The sequence below is a fragment of the Chionomys nivalis genome, chromosome 26, assembly GCF_950005125.1.
Source record: "Chionomys nivalis chromosome 26, mChiNiv1.1, whole genome shotgun sequence".
NCBI classification, from domain to species: domain Eukaryota; kingdom Metazoa; phylum Chordata; class Mammalia; order Rodentia; family Cricetidae; genus Chionomys; species Chionomys nivalis.
The window spans coordinates 24,974,353-24,991,895 of NC_080111.1; the positions used below are offsets into that span (position 1 = coordinate 24,974,353).

At 38.1% G+C, this 17,543-nt stretch overlaps 1 pseudogene; it reads left to right on the forward strand.

Moving 5' to 3' along the window:
* LOC130866776 (elongation factor 1-alpha 1-like) overlaps positions 1-17,234 on the forward strand; it is a 54,190-nt pseudogene extending 36,956 nt beyond the window's left edge.
* Positions 17,235-17,543: the final 309 nt, after the last annotated feature.

The window sequence follows — 17,543 nt, forward strand, 5'->3', positions numbered from 1 at the left end:
TTATTTAGAGTTTAAAATGTGCTCTAATCCTCTTTGTGACAGCGTTTTTATTCCATGATCAATTTAATAGTTTTGTACATGTATATTTGCTTTGAGTTTAATCATTTCTTGTGATGGCATAGGCCAGCGCCTGAGAAAAAAGAGAGCTGAGACTGTCCCTGTTGCAACTCTTTCACTGCAACTTTCAGAGCTCTCTCTTTCCACCAAGGTGGTTCATACCCCTGTGGCAGGCGATTAAAGGCTTAACCTTGATTTTACTGCATTCTAGGCTTAGGGCTTTAATTGACTGCCCACTCTGATGACTCAGAATCCACCTTCGCAACTGAGCTCCTGACAGTGAATGGGTTCAAACCACACACATGTTCATATCCTGAGGCATCGCCTACAATTTTCTAATCCACTCTTCATCCTCAGTAATTTATTGTAACTTAAGCTGATTTATCTTTGCACAGGTATCCTGGAGTTGGATTAGTAGGAACATGTCTGTTCTTTCTTTGATTTCAGACTGTTCGTTTATCCTTTGATTGCAGCTAATTGATTGTTCTAAAAATTGTGTTGTAAGCCAAGATCGGTGATGAATGGTTATAAATGCCAAGACCTAGGAGCTTACCACAGGAGTACCATAAGCTTGAGGTGAGTGTAGGCCATGTGAATAGATCTTGTCTCCGAAATAAAGGAAAAGTCCTATTGCCAGTGGGAGTGATGGTCTTTCCAACTGAAAGAGAGAGAAGGGAATCAGAAACATCTGACTTCATTTCCCTACTTCCAAATGTTAAACCATAAACTCATCGCGATTTTTCCAGAGACATGGCAGGAAATTAAATCTTGTCATGGGTGAGAAACTCTATTTCTAAATTTCCTCATCTGCTTTTGTGCTTCCTCCAGCTTGTGACCAAACAATACCTTTGCAAATTGTTGATCCTTCCTGATGCCTACATTCAGCTACTACCTTAACATCTAGTTCAGGGGGTCCAATCCTGCCTGGTCTTAGTATTCCCAGATGAGACTTAGCCCTGCCTGAGTGTCTGATGCTCCACAATGTAACTTGAAACAAGTTCTAGAGAAATAAATGAACATCTTGCAAAGCAGTTGGAAGCATTTAGATGATCATCAAATAAAAGGCTATTTGAAAAGACAAATAAATCATTTAACTCAGAAGTTTTAACAAATCCTGACTCTCAAGGTCCTTGGATACTGATTCAAAGATGTAAATTTCCATAACTTCCATTGCTACTACAGGTTTTCCGTTTCTTATCTTAGAATTCATAAGGTAAGAGTCCTTAGTGGTGCCAGTGAAGTTTGTCACTTTCCTATTTCATAATATGTTTATTTATTATAAACAAATATGAAACCTATGTGCTTACTCTAAAATGCATCAACAGTTTATAGAAATAGCCATTCAACATCATAGTTTTATTGTTTACATTTTCTTCATATCTTTTTTCCAATTTGTTTATTAAAATTTGTTTTTACTTTACATACCAACCCCAGTTTCCCCTCCCTCTCCCTCTCCTTCTCTTGCCCTTGACCTCCTCCCATCCCAGGATAAGTTCCGGTCCCATTGCCAGAAAGCGCACAAACAGATGAAGTCACACAACTGTCATTCACACTCAAAGGACCAAGTTTGGTCCCATGCAGGCACTCAGTCCAGAGTCCATGAGCTCCTACTAGCTCAGGTCAGCTCTCTCTGTGGTTTTCTCCATCATGTCCTTGTCCCCTGCACCCTCCTTACTCAGAGGATCCCTCCTCCCTCTCTTCAGCTGAACTCCAGGAGCTCAGCCCAGTGCTTGGTTGCAGATCATTGTTTCTGCTTTTATCAGTTACTGGATGTGGATTCTATGATCACAGTTGGAGTAGTCACTAATCAGACTACAGGGGCAGGCCAGTTCAGGCACCCTCTCCACTATTGCTAGGTGTCTTAGCTGGGATCATCCTTGTGGGTTCCTGTGAATTTCCTTAGCACCAGGTTTCTCCCTAGCCCAATAATGGCTCCCTCTACTAAGATGTCTGTTTCATTGTTCCTCTTCTCCATTCCTACCCCAGCTAGGTCATCTTGTTCCTTCATGTCCCCATTCCCATCTCCTCCCTTCTACCCCCTCCCAGTTTGTTCAAGAGATCTTAGCTATTTCCCCTGCCTGGGGTCCTCCATGAGTATCCTGTGTTCCTCCAAGGGGACCCTCTTAGGGTACTCCTTTTTACCTAGCTCCTTTGGGGTTGTGAACTATAGCCTGATTATTCTTGACTTTGTGCCTAATATCCATATTTTCTCCATATCTTAAAGATTCAATACTGTGCTTGTATTGATGGCTCCATTCCATTCTACTTCATGACTCAGTTTACTGTACATAGACAATTCTTAGCATTATAACAATAGTGCATGCCAAAGACTCTCAACAGTCAGTCTTATGTCAATGATAGGATGTCCTAGTTAAATGAGCTATGGGCTACTCCCACAGCATACTCTTCAGAAAAATAAAAACTGACTATTGATGCCCATGAATTTCAAATTCAAGATATTTTTATTAATTCAAGGCATGTCTGAGGAAGGAAAATGCTTAGATTTTAAAAACCCATATTTATACAGATGGAGAAAAAGATCTATTGGTAGTTAGAGGAAATCCAAAGTGGAATTCAGCAGTCTGACACTCAGGCAGAGCACAGAGACTCACTCAGAGCAAGACCTCAATATCTCATAATCATTGTTGACATATTCTACCTTTTATACTTTTATGTCTATCTGGACCAATGGCATATTCTTTTTGTCTCATTTACATATTTTATATAGAAAATAACACTCTCACTCTTCAATTTGATTGTAGTTTAGACATAGAAAATGCAAAAAATGAATTTTTCTCAACATATACTAAAACTTCTCTTTTGTCTTAGTTGGGATTACTTTTGCTGTGATGGAATATCATGACCAAAAGCAACTCGGGAGGAAAGGGTTTCTATCACTCATAGTTCCAAGTACTAGCTCATCATCAAAAGCACCGAGGGCAGGAATTCACAGAGGGCTTGAAGCTGGGGTAGAAGCTGATGCAGAGGCCATGAAGGAGTGCTGCTTACTGACTTTCTCCCCATGACTTGCTCAGCCTGCCTTCTCATAGAACCCAGGACCACCAGCCCAGGATGACAACGTTCACAACAGGCTGGACCCTCCCCATCAATCACAATTTAAGAAATTCCCCAAAAGCTTATTTTCAGCCTGATCTTACGCAGGCCTTTTCCTAATCGAAGTTCCTTTCTCTTGGATGATTTAGCTTGTGTCAAATTGACATGAAACTATCCAATACATACCACATGTTGAACGTGGGTTCTTTTGTTATCAATGACCCTTTGCTTTAATTGTAAATTTCTGTGTGAGTATGTGATCTTCCCTCAGTTCCTTGCTGGAGATGCGCTCACAGATCCACCCATAGGTGTGCTCAGTTGGTAAAGTGCTTACCTCATAAGCACGAGGACCTGAATTTAGTGCTCAGATTTCCCAGGAAAATGTCAGATATGCTAATATTCATTTGTAATTACAGTGTTTGGGAGGTGGGGAAGGGAGGAAAACTGACACTTGCTGACCTATCCCAATTAGTGACTGCCAGGCTAAATTGAGACCTCTTTTAAAGGATGTGCATGGTGTTTTTGGGAGTTGCTCCTGGCCCACATACACACTCTCACATAAAAGAATACACAATATGTCCCCCACACAGACACATAACAATTAAAAAGACAATATTTTTTAAAATTTTTCACTTTTAAATGCGTCTTAGCTGGTCAGATATCCATTTCTTTTTATTTCATGGACTAGTACCAGTTATGTAACTGACATCATCTACTACACAGATATTATTGTACATCACATATATGGTGTTCTTCCCCTGTCAAAGTGAACTGTAAGGTGCATTAGTACAAGAAGTTGTTAGAAAATGTTTTCAGTATATTCAAGATGAACCCCGAAGATGGGCAATGTCTACACACAGACTATTGTGAAAAGTTTTGCCAGCCTTTTTGCGTTAGAGGCCATGATGTACACCATTAAAAACATTCCGGCACAACAAATTAATACTGAAAGTTGAAAAAGTATTAAAGTGGCCAAAGATACCCAAAACCGTATGTAGTGACACTGAGTGATACTCCCACGTGGTGAAAATTGACTTTTAGACTTATGTAGAACATTTAAAAGTTGTAGGATCTTGCACAATTTATTTAAATCTTGTTGGTCAAAATTTTTCTGCAAAGAGCATTGAGACCTCCAGCCACATTTTGTGATTCTTCCATCTCTAAATTTTTCTTTATCCATGACAAATATTTTAAGATACTTAATTTTCATGGTTGTTGATTGTCAAAGTGTAAATATAACTAGTTTTAAAGTCAAATTAACTATCTTCTAATTTACAGAAGGTGGCATTATTGTTGTATTCCATGTATACAGATAAACTTGCAACATTACATCTGTGTGCCTTACAGAAGATCACAAAGAGTTTCTGTGTCAAAACAAGAGAAAATACTGGAAAACAAATTGATAAAATTTATTACTGGAATTTCTGAAACAGTGGAATTTGGTCTTTGTTGTTTAACCTAAATTTCCAGTTCCCTTCTGCCCTCCTTTTGTTTAGTTTAATATGTATTAGAAGGCATATAACCAGGCACCATAAGAGATACTTTCTCTGCTCCTATATCATTCTAAATCCCAGTATTACTGTACTGAAAGAATCATGTGCTCAAGAAACTCTTGGATCTGTGGTTATATCAACATTAAAATATACAAATTAAACACTAAAAAGGATAGCACAGACTCATAAAAGAAAGGTAAGTTTCTCAATTTTCCAATTGTTGCAGGCATTTATGGAGTGGCTAATTGAACGACATGGCACACCATTATCTGACTGTAAGCCCATGCATTCCTGTTGTCAGAGTGGGTTGTGTCAGCTGAAGCAGCACGTGGAATGAATCACCCTGAGTAAATGATGGCAGTACTCACACTGCCAGTTCAGAGTCAGTGTTTTTGTCATCTTGAGTCTGTTTATTCTATGCCTACTCAATTCGTGTTTCCAGACACTGCACATTTCTGGACCGTGTCTGGGTTGTTCTTTCTAATATAGCCTTATAAACATGGAATGAGGAGATATGCAATACTGCAGCGTCGATCTGAAATTTCTGAATTACTGTGGAGAATTCTTGGCAAACTGCAAAGCCTTTGAGCAAAAGGATGGATTTCAGATCTGTCTTCCACTTCCTAATTTGTCTTCATACTATAGACAAAAGCATGTGGATAAAATTAGGAAATTTAGACTATTAGAAGAAGACACTGTTCTGGGATGGAAAGCATGGTATGTTGTAGGGGCTCATCTTAGATGTGATGTTGGCCAGGAGCTTTTCTGAAATTAAAGTGGAAAATCCCAGTCATAGCCATAATCTTCTGATGAATCCTTCCTCTGATTTTGTTCTTCATACAGTCCCTCATGTCTCCCCTTCCTCAGATCCACACTTTTGTATTTCTTATAATATACTTTTTTAGAGCTATTGTCTATTTTAGAAGTAGCAACATCTTAATGAAGTCTTAAGTGGTCTCTAATTCAATATGAGATTTGGAGTTGTCAAAAAGGGGCACTGGAAACATGCACTAAGTTGAAAGGCAAAGGACCATAAGTTCTGGGACAGACATGACACATCTCGAGCCAGGGAATGTCAGAAATCACCAAAAATGCATCCAGGCTTAGGCAATAAAGACCTTAGAAATAAAGACCTCAAGACTGAAGTGATTGATGCTCCCAGATCCTCAATTAGAAGACTTTTAGCCCCCACAACTCTGATGTCATGAATTTCTTAGTGAAACTATCAGCATGCTCTTGTAAGTTGCTTCTGTCCTACAAAACTGGTATAGCATAACTGTGACAAAAATATGATGTCCTTGTTGTATATACAAAAGACCTGTGTACCTGTTTATAATTTATCCATACAATATCCAGTTAGACATATAAAATCACACACACACACACATACACACACACACACACACACACACATATGGAAATATCTGAAAAAGCAGAAAATTTGTATCTATCTAAGGAAGGAAATGATTGCATTTGCTTTATTATTTTAATTTAGAAAATAAAAAATAGTCACTCTGCAGTTCAGCAACAGTTAATTCTAGTTTTGCTGTTGAAGGGCACATTCTGAGACATGCATTGCTTTGTGATGTGTAACTGTGCTAAGATACTAAAGTGTCCTTTTAGAGTCCTTTCTGGAATATGTTGGTCACTCAGTGGAATCTTGATGAAAGAGAGTGAGCAGGCACAACATGAATGAGGTGGCTCCTGACACAACAATGGACAAGTAATATTTTTAGTTATTCTTATCAACTAACCCTCAAAATTCTTTCTGGGTAATGTAATCTAGAAAATAATCCAAATCAGCATGTTAAGATGCATGAAAAATAAGATAAGCTGCACATGTTTGGGTGACATAGTAGACCACAAAGTAAGTAAGTAGCTGGAGAATTCATACATGTTCTATCAAAGTGGTTATGAAAAGGGATATAGAATCCTTCTCTCTTTCTCCCTCTCTGCTTCTTAGCTTCCTCTTTTGATACAAAAGTATAGGATGCTAGAAAGGAGGAGAGAATAATAAATAATTATAATAATAACCTGAGTGCTTATATAAATATGTGTTTTCATTTGTACATGCTTCTGTGTGTGTGTGTTTGTGTGATTTGTGTATGTGTGTGAGATCTACTTCCTTATACATAGTCTTCTGATTTTATGCTGATATGTATAATAGAGGTTTCAAGGTTGTCTTTTGTTTTAATAATTACTTTTGACTCTGTTTCCAGATGTAGGGCTTCTATATCCCTTAGAATTTGGAGGGTGATATTCTTGCATGGTGACTCTTGATGGGACCCTGAAAGGCCTCATGATAGGCACTGATCACTGAAAATACCAAGATATGAGTAGAAGAAAAGTGGAATACTCTATTCTACAAAGAAATCAAAGTCAACGTGAATGAATTAGAAAATCAAGTCTGCACATTCAGACCTTGCATCCCTTAGGTTGGTGAGTATATTTCTGGTCTAAGAAAGTGGGCTCTCCTAGCTTCTCAAGTCAGAAGTTCTTGTATTTAGAACTCTGGAAGAGGGTGTTCTTTGGGACTCCGCCACTGACTGTAGGCAGAGACTGCAGTTTCGTTTCCTGGCCACCCAAACCCGAATAATCACATAAAAACTATATTAATTACATAAATGTTTGTCCTGTTAGATCAGGCCTATTATTAACTAGCTCTTATAGCTTCAATTAACACATAATTCTTTTCTATGTTTAGCCATGTGCCTTGTATCTTACTCAGCACAGCATCCTCATCTTGTTTCTTCTGCATCTGGATGATGACTGCAGACTGAGCCTTTCCTCTTCTCAGAATTCTCATATTCTGGTCACCATGTCTATATTTCCTTCCTGGTTATTGGCCAATTAGCATTTTATTAAACCAATATGAGTGACAAATTTTTACAGGGTACAAGAGCACTCCCAACAGCAACTGGCTGTTCTGGATCAGCTAAGAAGCCTTTATCACACGCAAGTAACTAACAGTTTCCTTGACTTTAGTGTGCTATCATAAAAGTTATAAAAATATCAAATATTGCAAGACTTGTTGTAAGGGTAGATTTGTAGCCAATTTGTGGAAAGTGGATGATCTGACTAGCCACTCTTTAGAATTATTTTCCGAATTGGGAGGTGGATCTAAGTGCTTTACTAACACCAGGCAATTTGTGTCCTAATAAAATTGCAAGATACCCACTTGGCACCCAGATATTTTGGAGACTTGATTAGTATGTAAAAACCACATATTCACTATCAAAAATGTTTAGTGAGGTAGAAAAAATTGTTGGCTTCCCATGCAGTAAGTTAAACATACAGCTATTAGCTGTGCAGCTTCTTGACTCCTTGTTTTCATCTACATATTTACCCTAAACCCTGTGTGCTTCGCAGTGATTTGACGTAGCAACTTTACACTGTAGACCGACTCTGCTTAGGAGACAAGAGACAGAATGATCTGATTGTTTCTCAACTCTGAAAGGTACTCTTTTGCAAATTCAAGCTGAAAAAATGTAACAGAAAGAAATCTGATACAAGCGACAGGAAGACTACATCATCCAAAAACAATGTCAAATGAAGAATAGCTGTTGCAGAATTCAAGAAAGAAATGGAATATTAAGAGCTGTTCACAAAACACTAAGGCATTGACAATGGCATCCAAATAGTAGCAATGGCAGCTATAAACTAGATGAAATTTTCTCTTCTCCTGAATAGTAATCTAAAAATCATTAGCAGAATTAATATAATTCATAGTAATACTCAGTTCTTTATATGTCCCAATGTCATTTTTTCCATTTTCAGTTTGTTGTAGAAAATGTTCCTGGGCCTTTCTGTATCTACAAAAAGTGGACAAGCACATTATTATCTTTCTATAATGAAACCAGAGAAAACTGAGATATAACATAAGCAAGTTTAAAAAAAACAAAACAAAACAAAACAACAACAACAACAACAAAAAAAAAAAAACGGATCAGCCAACATCAGAAAAGTTTCTTCCTGCAGCTGATAGGGGCAAACAAAGAGACATGGCCTTGGGACACTCAGCCCTAAATTGGATGTCATCATCAAATTCCTCCCCTCAGGGCTCAGAGACATCTGTGGACTAGGAGACAGAACTTGTAAGAGCCAGAGAGGATGGAGGACACCAAGAAAACAGTACCGACTAAATGTAGCAGTACTGACGCACATATTAACTCACAGAGACCAAGGCACAGAGCCTGCAAGGTCTGGGCCGCAGAAAGTGGACATAAAGTTCCAATCCCTACGTTCAATTGGCACGTGCTTGCAAAGGAAATCCTAAGTTTCCTCTAGTAAAGTCTCACTGGGCGTACAAACTGTGCAAGGACAGGCCCCATGGCCAACAGTGGATGAGCAACACAAAACAAATCATAAGGGCTCAGCAGAGGTGGCACATGCTTTAATCCCAGCACTCGGGAGGCAGAGGCAGGCGGATCTCTGTGAGTTCGAGGCCAACCTGGTCTACAAGAGCTAGTTCCAGGACAGGCTCCAAAACCACAGAGAAACCCTGTCTCGAAAAATCCAAAACAACAACAATAACAACAAAAACAACAACAACAACCTCATGGTGTTTTGTCAGGGATTTTTTTTTATAAAAAATCTTTATATATAAAGATATTTATATGTACATATATAATTTATATGTACATATATAATTTCTATTTTTGTTTTAATGCTTTTTTTTGCTTTCTCATGCATGTGTCTCATTCTCTGTATGTGTGTCCTGTGCTTTTTTATTTTTTTCCTGTTTGTTGCTTTGTTGTTGTTTTATTTGCCTATTCAGGCTTTTTTTCATTTTAATTTATTTTACCGTTACATTTTTAGATGCCTTTTTATATTCTCATGAGGGAGAGACACACGTAGGACATGGAAATTAGTGGATGAGGAAAAGTGAGGTTATGGAAGAAGTTGGGGAAAGGAAAACCATAGTCAGAATATATTACATTTTCATTTCATTTCATTCATTTTATTTTCAGTTAAAAAAAAAACTAGAAAAAAATCGATAGTAACAACAACATATCCTATCACTGAACATTTCTATACAGTCCAAGCAGTAACCACTCCTTCCTAAATTGGGTGTAAATCATTTAGAAAATAGAAAAGAACATATTCTTGTCCATATTTGTGAGATAGAAAAAAATAAGTTTTTTTTTCCAACAAGAATGGCTTTATATAATTCCCCAATTCCTTCATCTCTCCTTCGCTCCCTCCTTTCCTCTTCTTTCTTTACTCTGTAGGGTCTTACTTCTGTCCTCACAGTGTCTCTTATTTTTCTCTTCTTTCTCCTTTCTTCCTTTCTAATATCAAATATCAGAACATTCGCTTTCAAAGCAGAGTTACTGTTCAAAGGCACTGGAAATCCCTGTCTTTTTAGTATCATTCTTTTAATCTCAGAAATCTATCTTCTAAACATTTTCTGTAACTGCTCATTTGAGTTTAGCGTCTAAATTTCTGGTCTTTATGAGAACCCCTTCTAGGATGGGCATCATATAATTCTGAAAATGACAGAAAGAAGATGTCTTTGGTTAAAACATTTTGGAAGAACCAGGATGTTCACTGTCATTTATGTTATTATTCTTATTTTAGAAGAGAGCAGGAATGTAACATTTGTGTTTCTCTGTTCAATTCAAATTCTCCTTGCCTCAGTCATTGTTTTAGATACTGTTCTATTCACAAATATTAACAGTTTTTCTTCCAGTTTCAGGTACATAGAACACAGAAATACATCATTTCAAAATCAAATTCAGTTCCTTAGTTTTGCCTCTGTTCTTCTCTGATCAAAGGAAAATAGTAATTTGTCCATGTCATATATATTAAGTGGGGATCATTACACTTGGGATGCTTAATACTATGGCATGCTACATCCAAATGATAGGCTCATGTATCCTACAGAGACAACTTATTAATTCATACAAGAATTATACAAATGAAAGATAAGATTTTATATTCCTATTCAGGCAGAATATCTCCAGACATCATCACTTAAGTTACACGCTCTTGGTATTTAACTAAGACTTTATGCTCTTGGGTGTCTGGAACCCTTAGGATGAGGCAATACTGAAAAGTATACTATTCTGAGAGATTAACCACTTCTATTATAGTGGTTATTAAAAATAAGACACGAAACTGGGGAGTGGGTCTTAGAGGAATTGAGAGGAGAGATAAATATGACCAAAATACTTTATGTGAAATTCTCAAAGAATTAATAAAGTCACAAACTTTGTCTACAGATGTATAGCTATACCTAGGTCCATGCAATATATTGCTCACACAAAATCAATTCCAATAATGTAATGATAATACACACAAGAGTGTGGTGAAGTTTAGGTTTGTCTTCTGGAAGATCTTTAACTCCACGGTGAAAGCTTCTGATCTAGGATAAAATCAGTACAACTCTGCACCAGGGTTTTTCCATGCAGGCTTTCAGAACCCACACAAAGAGCAAAGGTGGAGAATCTAATTCTCATAAAAGTATAAACTGATAAATAAATGCTCCTGCAGTTTTGAGCTGAACTAAGAAATGGTCTTTGGAGTAGCCCCTTGGTAAGAAATAAGCTAATGATTTCTTTCCTCCACTTCTGGGCTTCCCACTGTCTGTTTCAATCTGATTCCTAGGTTCATGCCTTTAAATGAAAATTCATCTATGCTCTTTTGTTGTGTGTACAATTTTCAGAAAAACGCAGAATAAAAAACACCTGACAGCCCTTTAGATCATTTCTACTTCTTTAATGATAATTGCATTGCAGATATAATGTTTTCTATCTTGGCTGTGCAGGGAGTTCTTGACTCCTTTCTCTGAAAATATCTGTCACTGTCTGCATTTGATGGAAAACCTGAGAAGGAACAATCACCATCTTCTTTGCCTGTGGTTTAATGGGCACAGTCCTGTGAAATTAATCCCTTGAAAGACAGTAAAGTGTCAAGTCAACCTAGCATAATTAATATGACAGAGCCAAGACCAGACTTTAGTGCTTGGTAGTACAAAGACGAACAGAAAGTTTTAGCAAAAGTTGCTTCTCTGGGTTTTTGTAGATGAAAATGGACAAGATTTCTAATCTTCCATCATATATAAGACCACAAAGAATACTTCCATTTGATCACCTGATATGATTCTGCTTTGTTTGTCTCATGAGAGCTACTATCATGGATAAAGACCAGATTTATAGATTTTCACCGCTGATATATTTAATTGACTTCATGTACGTTGGTGTTGAGTTACTCTATAATATTCATGGGCACTATTTTCTTAGGAAAGCTACTTTAAATCTCCATTTTGTCCAAATTAAAGAGGTTAAAACAATAAAGATTTGCTAGAGTACCTTTGTGGTAGTTGATGTAGAATTTGCTTTGCGGACTACATACATTTAATAGGAATACTGAAGCACTGCTGATTTGGGGTATTCTTGTATATGACTGCAGGCTAGCTGTAGAGTGGTGAAGCATTATTCCGCATGTTTATTCCCATTTCTTTTCTTCAAATTTATGTTTGTATAAACTGTGGTAGTGTGTTTCTTTATGGATAGGACTGGTAGCAGTCCTTCTTCTGGGAGACTGCTCAGAGCTGTATTATTCATGGAGATGGTCCAGGAGCCCAATGCCTTCTACCAACTAGTGCCTTGAGCACTTATAATGGGTCCCTAAGTGCTTAACTCTCTGTATCAAATGTCTTCCTGCTTAAAATACTCAGTGGTTTCTATTTCTTTCTTTATCCTTGATAGATGCACCAATTTAGAGAGACCTGATTCTAATGACAAAACAAATAGTGGGATTTCATGTGATTGAGGGAGTACCATCCCCAAGATTAAGAACACAGAATGGAATGCATACTCATATAAAATTATTTATTAGAAAAACATCACATTCCAAATGCATTAGCAAAGGGAAGAGAATCAACATCTAAAATGGAACTCTGAGCTTCTGTTTATTTTTGAAGAGCTTAGTCAAATTAAATAGGTCCAGGAGACAAGAAAGAGCCAGTACTAAAATTGGGGCCTATTTGTTCTCAGGATCCCCTAAGTGGACCTGAAAACAACATAAAACAGTGTTTTCTCAAAAAAGTGACATTTGCATTTTATATAACTTCATTTAAAACATATGAAAAGTAAAAAATGCTTAACCAGTTTAATATATTAATATTCATGTCTTGCATTCAAAGGTCATCAGCTTGGAAGATGCTCTGAGGGAAGATGCGTGCCTTATATCACGGGCACCCAAGTCTTTTTCAGTGGATCCATATACTTCAGGTTTAGTGGGATGCTAGAGAAGACCATTCCATCAGTCAGCAAATGCAGATGGCAAACTGCACCTGATTCAGTCAGTACCCAGATACCAAGGCCACTAAAGGCAGCACCAAGCTGACTGAAGCAGTACCCAGTGTGACTCTGAAAGGCAAATATAACTACAGTCAGGCCACCTGTGGCTAGAATGATGAGTTCAGAAGAACACAAGCTCAAATTTTTTTATATATTTAAAACATTGACATGTTGTTTTCGTAGTTTACTGTGTAGTTCTCAAAAATGAAAAACTTATATAGTGAAGTCAAAGATTGGACATCCTGAGAAATACTAAAAGCTTCCAATGACATTTAATCTTTGGTTGTTCTCAATATTACCTCATTGCTGACTTAATTTGAAGAAATGCCAGAATGGTACTGAGATTTCTTTCTTATTATGTAGAATTCCTGCAAGAATTTTGGAAGTTATTTGTTCCTTAGTTTTAGTGAGTGCTGATCTCTTCATTTTTTGAGAATCAACAATCACCACTGAACCTGGCTAAAGGAAATCAATTATACGTTGCTTATAGTCTTTTAGTCTTTGTTCCTAAATGGTTCTTTGCTTGGCATAGACATTTATAAATTACAATACACTGACCCTGTATTGATCATTCAAATTCTTTTTAAATGAAACCAAATGCCCAGATGTAGAGTACAAGCAATCATGAAGTCAATAAACCTTATACCATCCCAAGTATAAAAACATTTAGAGAAGTAATTGAGACAAACATGAAAAACTCAACCAAAATTTTCAGACAATGTGAAATAAACTAGCACAGAGAAATAAATGGTGAGGTGTTAGGAGATGAGTTTCAGATCATGAAGTGCTTTCTGCTTCTCTGGTTTCACAAACATACCTTCTATGCTTGTTTGTAGGCTTAGAAATGTTGGAACGTTAGGTTGTTTTGTAGTGATGTAGTGCTTCTCTTAATGTAATATTGTCATGGATGACCCATTTATTTTACACTGCCTAGAAGAAATTAAAATACACATTCTGTATTGGAATTTTTGGTGCTGCTCTCAGGACACTTCAGAGTTTGCCAAGAGGGTGGGAATGAATACATTCTAAAATATTTCTCTTCCATTGGCCTGAAGAATTCCTTTGAGATGGAATTGAAAGTCTTAGTGGTTATTGTTGTGTCATCGTGGTGACCTCCTGCTCAGATGGGATGAATGACTAATACATGAATGTCTGCAAGACAGACAAGAGGGATGCTAGCACCGATCACTTCCAGGTGATGAAGTATTCCCTCTGTCTCACCCACGAACGCCCCCAAACACTCTGTCATGAAAGCATCTACCTATTATTCCAAATTTTTATGGAGAGTGTTTGCCAGGAATTGCCTTTGCTTAAGAAGATGAAATACAACAAAAGGGAAAAAAGTCAAGCAAGAGAATGCAGATGTCATTTTTCGCCCTTTATCTTTTGCTCTGTGTCATCATTCATGGGATAATGTGATTAAACAAATGCTTTCTCTTCTAAGTCAGTATTTCTTCACGAAAATATGTCATTTGACATATAGCTTTGGCTTCTCTTGTCAACTCACAATCTTTTCTTCTTTATTTCATCTTAACACTAATGTTTTACATAAGTCACAAAAGAAAACCTGGCTCAGACATCCCTTTCTTTGTGCCACTAATAATATCATAAAATGACTTAATACTTCCTGATTCTTTCCCCTACACTACTTGGTCCTCTACAAGCTGTGTTACTCCTTCTAACCTTACAAAAGTTTCTTTCTCCAAAATCAACGGTGCATTTTTAATAAACAGCCAAAACATTATTCCTTAAATTCTTAAATGCGAACTCCCTTCCTTAAATTCTGACTGCTTTTGAGTTAAGTTTATTCCACATGACTTTAGATCTTTCATAACTTTCATATTTATATTTTTCATATTTTTCCTTAGAGTACTTTGCCTAATGTGCTCACAAAAATGTGTATTTCACTCTGTGTGTGTGTGTATTTGTGTGTGTGTGTGTGTATCTTATCATATAGCCATCTAACTTTTCTCTAGTGGTGTAATATTCAGTTAAAAAGTAAACAAATCAACATGAATAATGCACAGCCATCTAAGATAATTATGTTTAATGTCAGAGTGTCTTAATGTTTCACCTGTTTGGTCAGCAAATTTTTAAGATGAAGTCAGTCATCCCTTCCCTTTTCTACATAGTCTACCCACTTTCTGGGGATACGATCAGATCCCATGCCTGAGTTATTCATAATCGTTTCATTGACACCGAGACAGGGACACTCTGAAAATGCTAATTTGATAGCGCGAGAATCACAAATTTTGCTCCAGAGGTTGAGGTAGAAAAATCAGAGATTCAAATAATGAGAAAATTCTGTGTAAGGAAGATCTCATCTATTTGACTTTTTTTTTTTTATTCTTTTTTAATTAAAATTTCCAACTGCTCCCCGTTTCCCATTTCCCTCCCCTCCTCCCACACATTGCCCCCTCCCCCCACTCCCCTCCCCCATCTCCACTCCTCTTCTCCTCCCCCCAGTCCATTCCCCCTCCCTCTCGATACTGAAGAGCAGTGCAAATTCCCTGCCCTACAGGAAGACCAAGGTCCTCCCACTTCCATCCAGGCCCAGGAAGGTGAGCATCCAAACAGGCTAAGCTCCCACAAAGCCAGTTCATGTATTAGGATCGAAACCTAGTGCCATTGTCCTTGGCTTCTCATCAGCCTTCATTGTCCGCCATGTTCAGAGAGTCCAGTTTCAACCCATGCTTATTCAGTCCCAGTCCAGCTGGCCTTGAAGAGCTCCCAATAGATCAGTTCCACTGTCACAGTGGGTGGGTGCACGCCTCGTGGTCCTGATTTCCTTGGTCATGTTCTCCCTCCTTCTGCTCCTCATTTGGACCTTAAGAGCTCAGACCATTGCTCCAATTTGACTTTTAATATAGAGGGATGAAGAACGAAGACAGTGTGTAAATCTTTGCTGACAGCTAGCAAGGCCAAAGGGACAACCATGCACTGAGTGAAACACTGGATTTTGCCAGCACCTAAATGTAAATAGCAGTAGATTTTCCCCAGAACATTCACGTGAGAACATGGTGAAGTGGCACCTTGATTTCTGCTTCTTGACAACTCGATTAAGAAAAATAGACATGTGGTAGAGAAGCCGTGTCAACATTCCTTTAAGTCTGCCTTGGTCTTGAATAAGTTGCAAGCTGAATGTGAGTGTAATATCACTATTGGCATTTCCTGTGGAAATTTGAACAAGCAAATACTATGTGACTATTATTAATGCCCCAGGACACAGAAACTTTATCAAAAACATGATTACAGGCTCATTTCCTACTGACTGTGCTGTTCTGATTGTTGGTGCTAGTGTTCGTGAATTTGAAGCGGGTATCTCCAAGAACGGGAAGACCTGTGAGCATGCCCTTCTTTCTGGCTTACACCCTGGTTGTGAAACATCAAATTGTTGACATCAACAAAATGGATTCCACAGAGTCACCTTACAGCCTGAAGAGATACAAGGAAATTGTTAAGGATGTTAGCACCCACATTAAGAGAATTAGCAACAACTCTGACACAGTAGCTTTTGTAACTAGTTCTGTTTGGAAAAGAGACAACAGGCGGGAGCCAAGAGCTAACACGCCTTGGTTCAAGGAACTGAAAGTCACCAGCAAAGATGTCAGTTCCAGTGCGACCACACTATTGGAAGCTTTGGATTGTATCCTACCACCAACTTGTCAAACCAGCAAGCCTCTGCAATTGTCTCTCCAGGATGTCTACAAAGTTGAGGGTATTGGCACTGTTCCTGTGGGCTGAGCGTAGACTGTTGTTTTAAACCCTGGCATAGTCTTTTCCTTTGCTTCAGTCAATGTCACAAAAGAACTAAAGACTGTTGAAATGCACCATGAAGTTTGGAGTGACGATCTTCCTGGGCACGGTGTGGGCTTTGATGTAAAGAAGGTATCTGTCAAAGATATTAGACACGGTAATGTTGCTGGTGACGGCAAAATTGGCCCACTAATGGAAGCAGCTGGCATCACTGCTCAGGTGATTATGTTGAACCATACAGGTTAAATTAGTACTGGCTATTCTCCTGTAGTGGGCTGTCGCAACTCACATAGCATGCCAGTTTGCTGAGCTTAAAGAAAAGATTGATCATTATTCTGGTAAGAAGCTGGAAGATAGCCCTAAATTTTTGAAAGCTGATGATGCGGCCATTGCTGATATAGTCTCTGGCAAGCCCATGTGTGTTGAGAGTTTCTCTGGCTATCCTCCATCGGGTTATTTTACTGTTCGTGACATGAGACAGACAGTTGCTGTGGATGTCATCAAAGCTGTGGAAAAGAATCCTCCCATAGTTGGCAAAGTGACCAAGTCTACCCAGCAAGCTAAATGAATATCATCCCTACCACCTGTCACCCTGGTCTTAGTCAGTGGTGGAAGAGTGTCTCAGAACTGTTTGTCTCAATTGGCCATCTAAAGTTTAATAGTAAAAGCCTGGTTAATGATGACAGTGCATCGTAAAACCTTCAGAAAGGAGAGGAGAATGTTTGTGGACCATCTTTGTGTGTGTGGCAGTTTTAGTTATTTCAAAATCAAGACTTTTTACTGGAAACAACTTGACCAAGAAACCGTCACAGAATTTTTAGAGCCATTAAAACAAATCTAATAAGAAAAAGAGAGTGCATGACCCATAGGGAGTCTT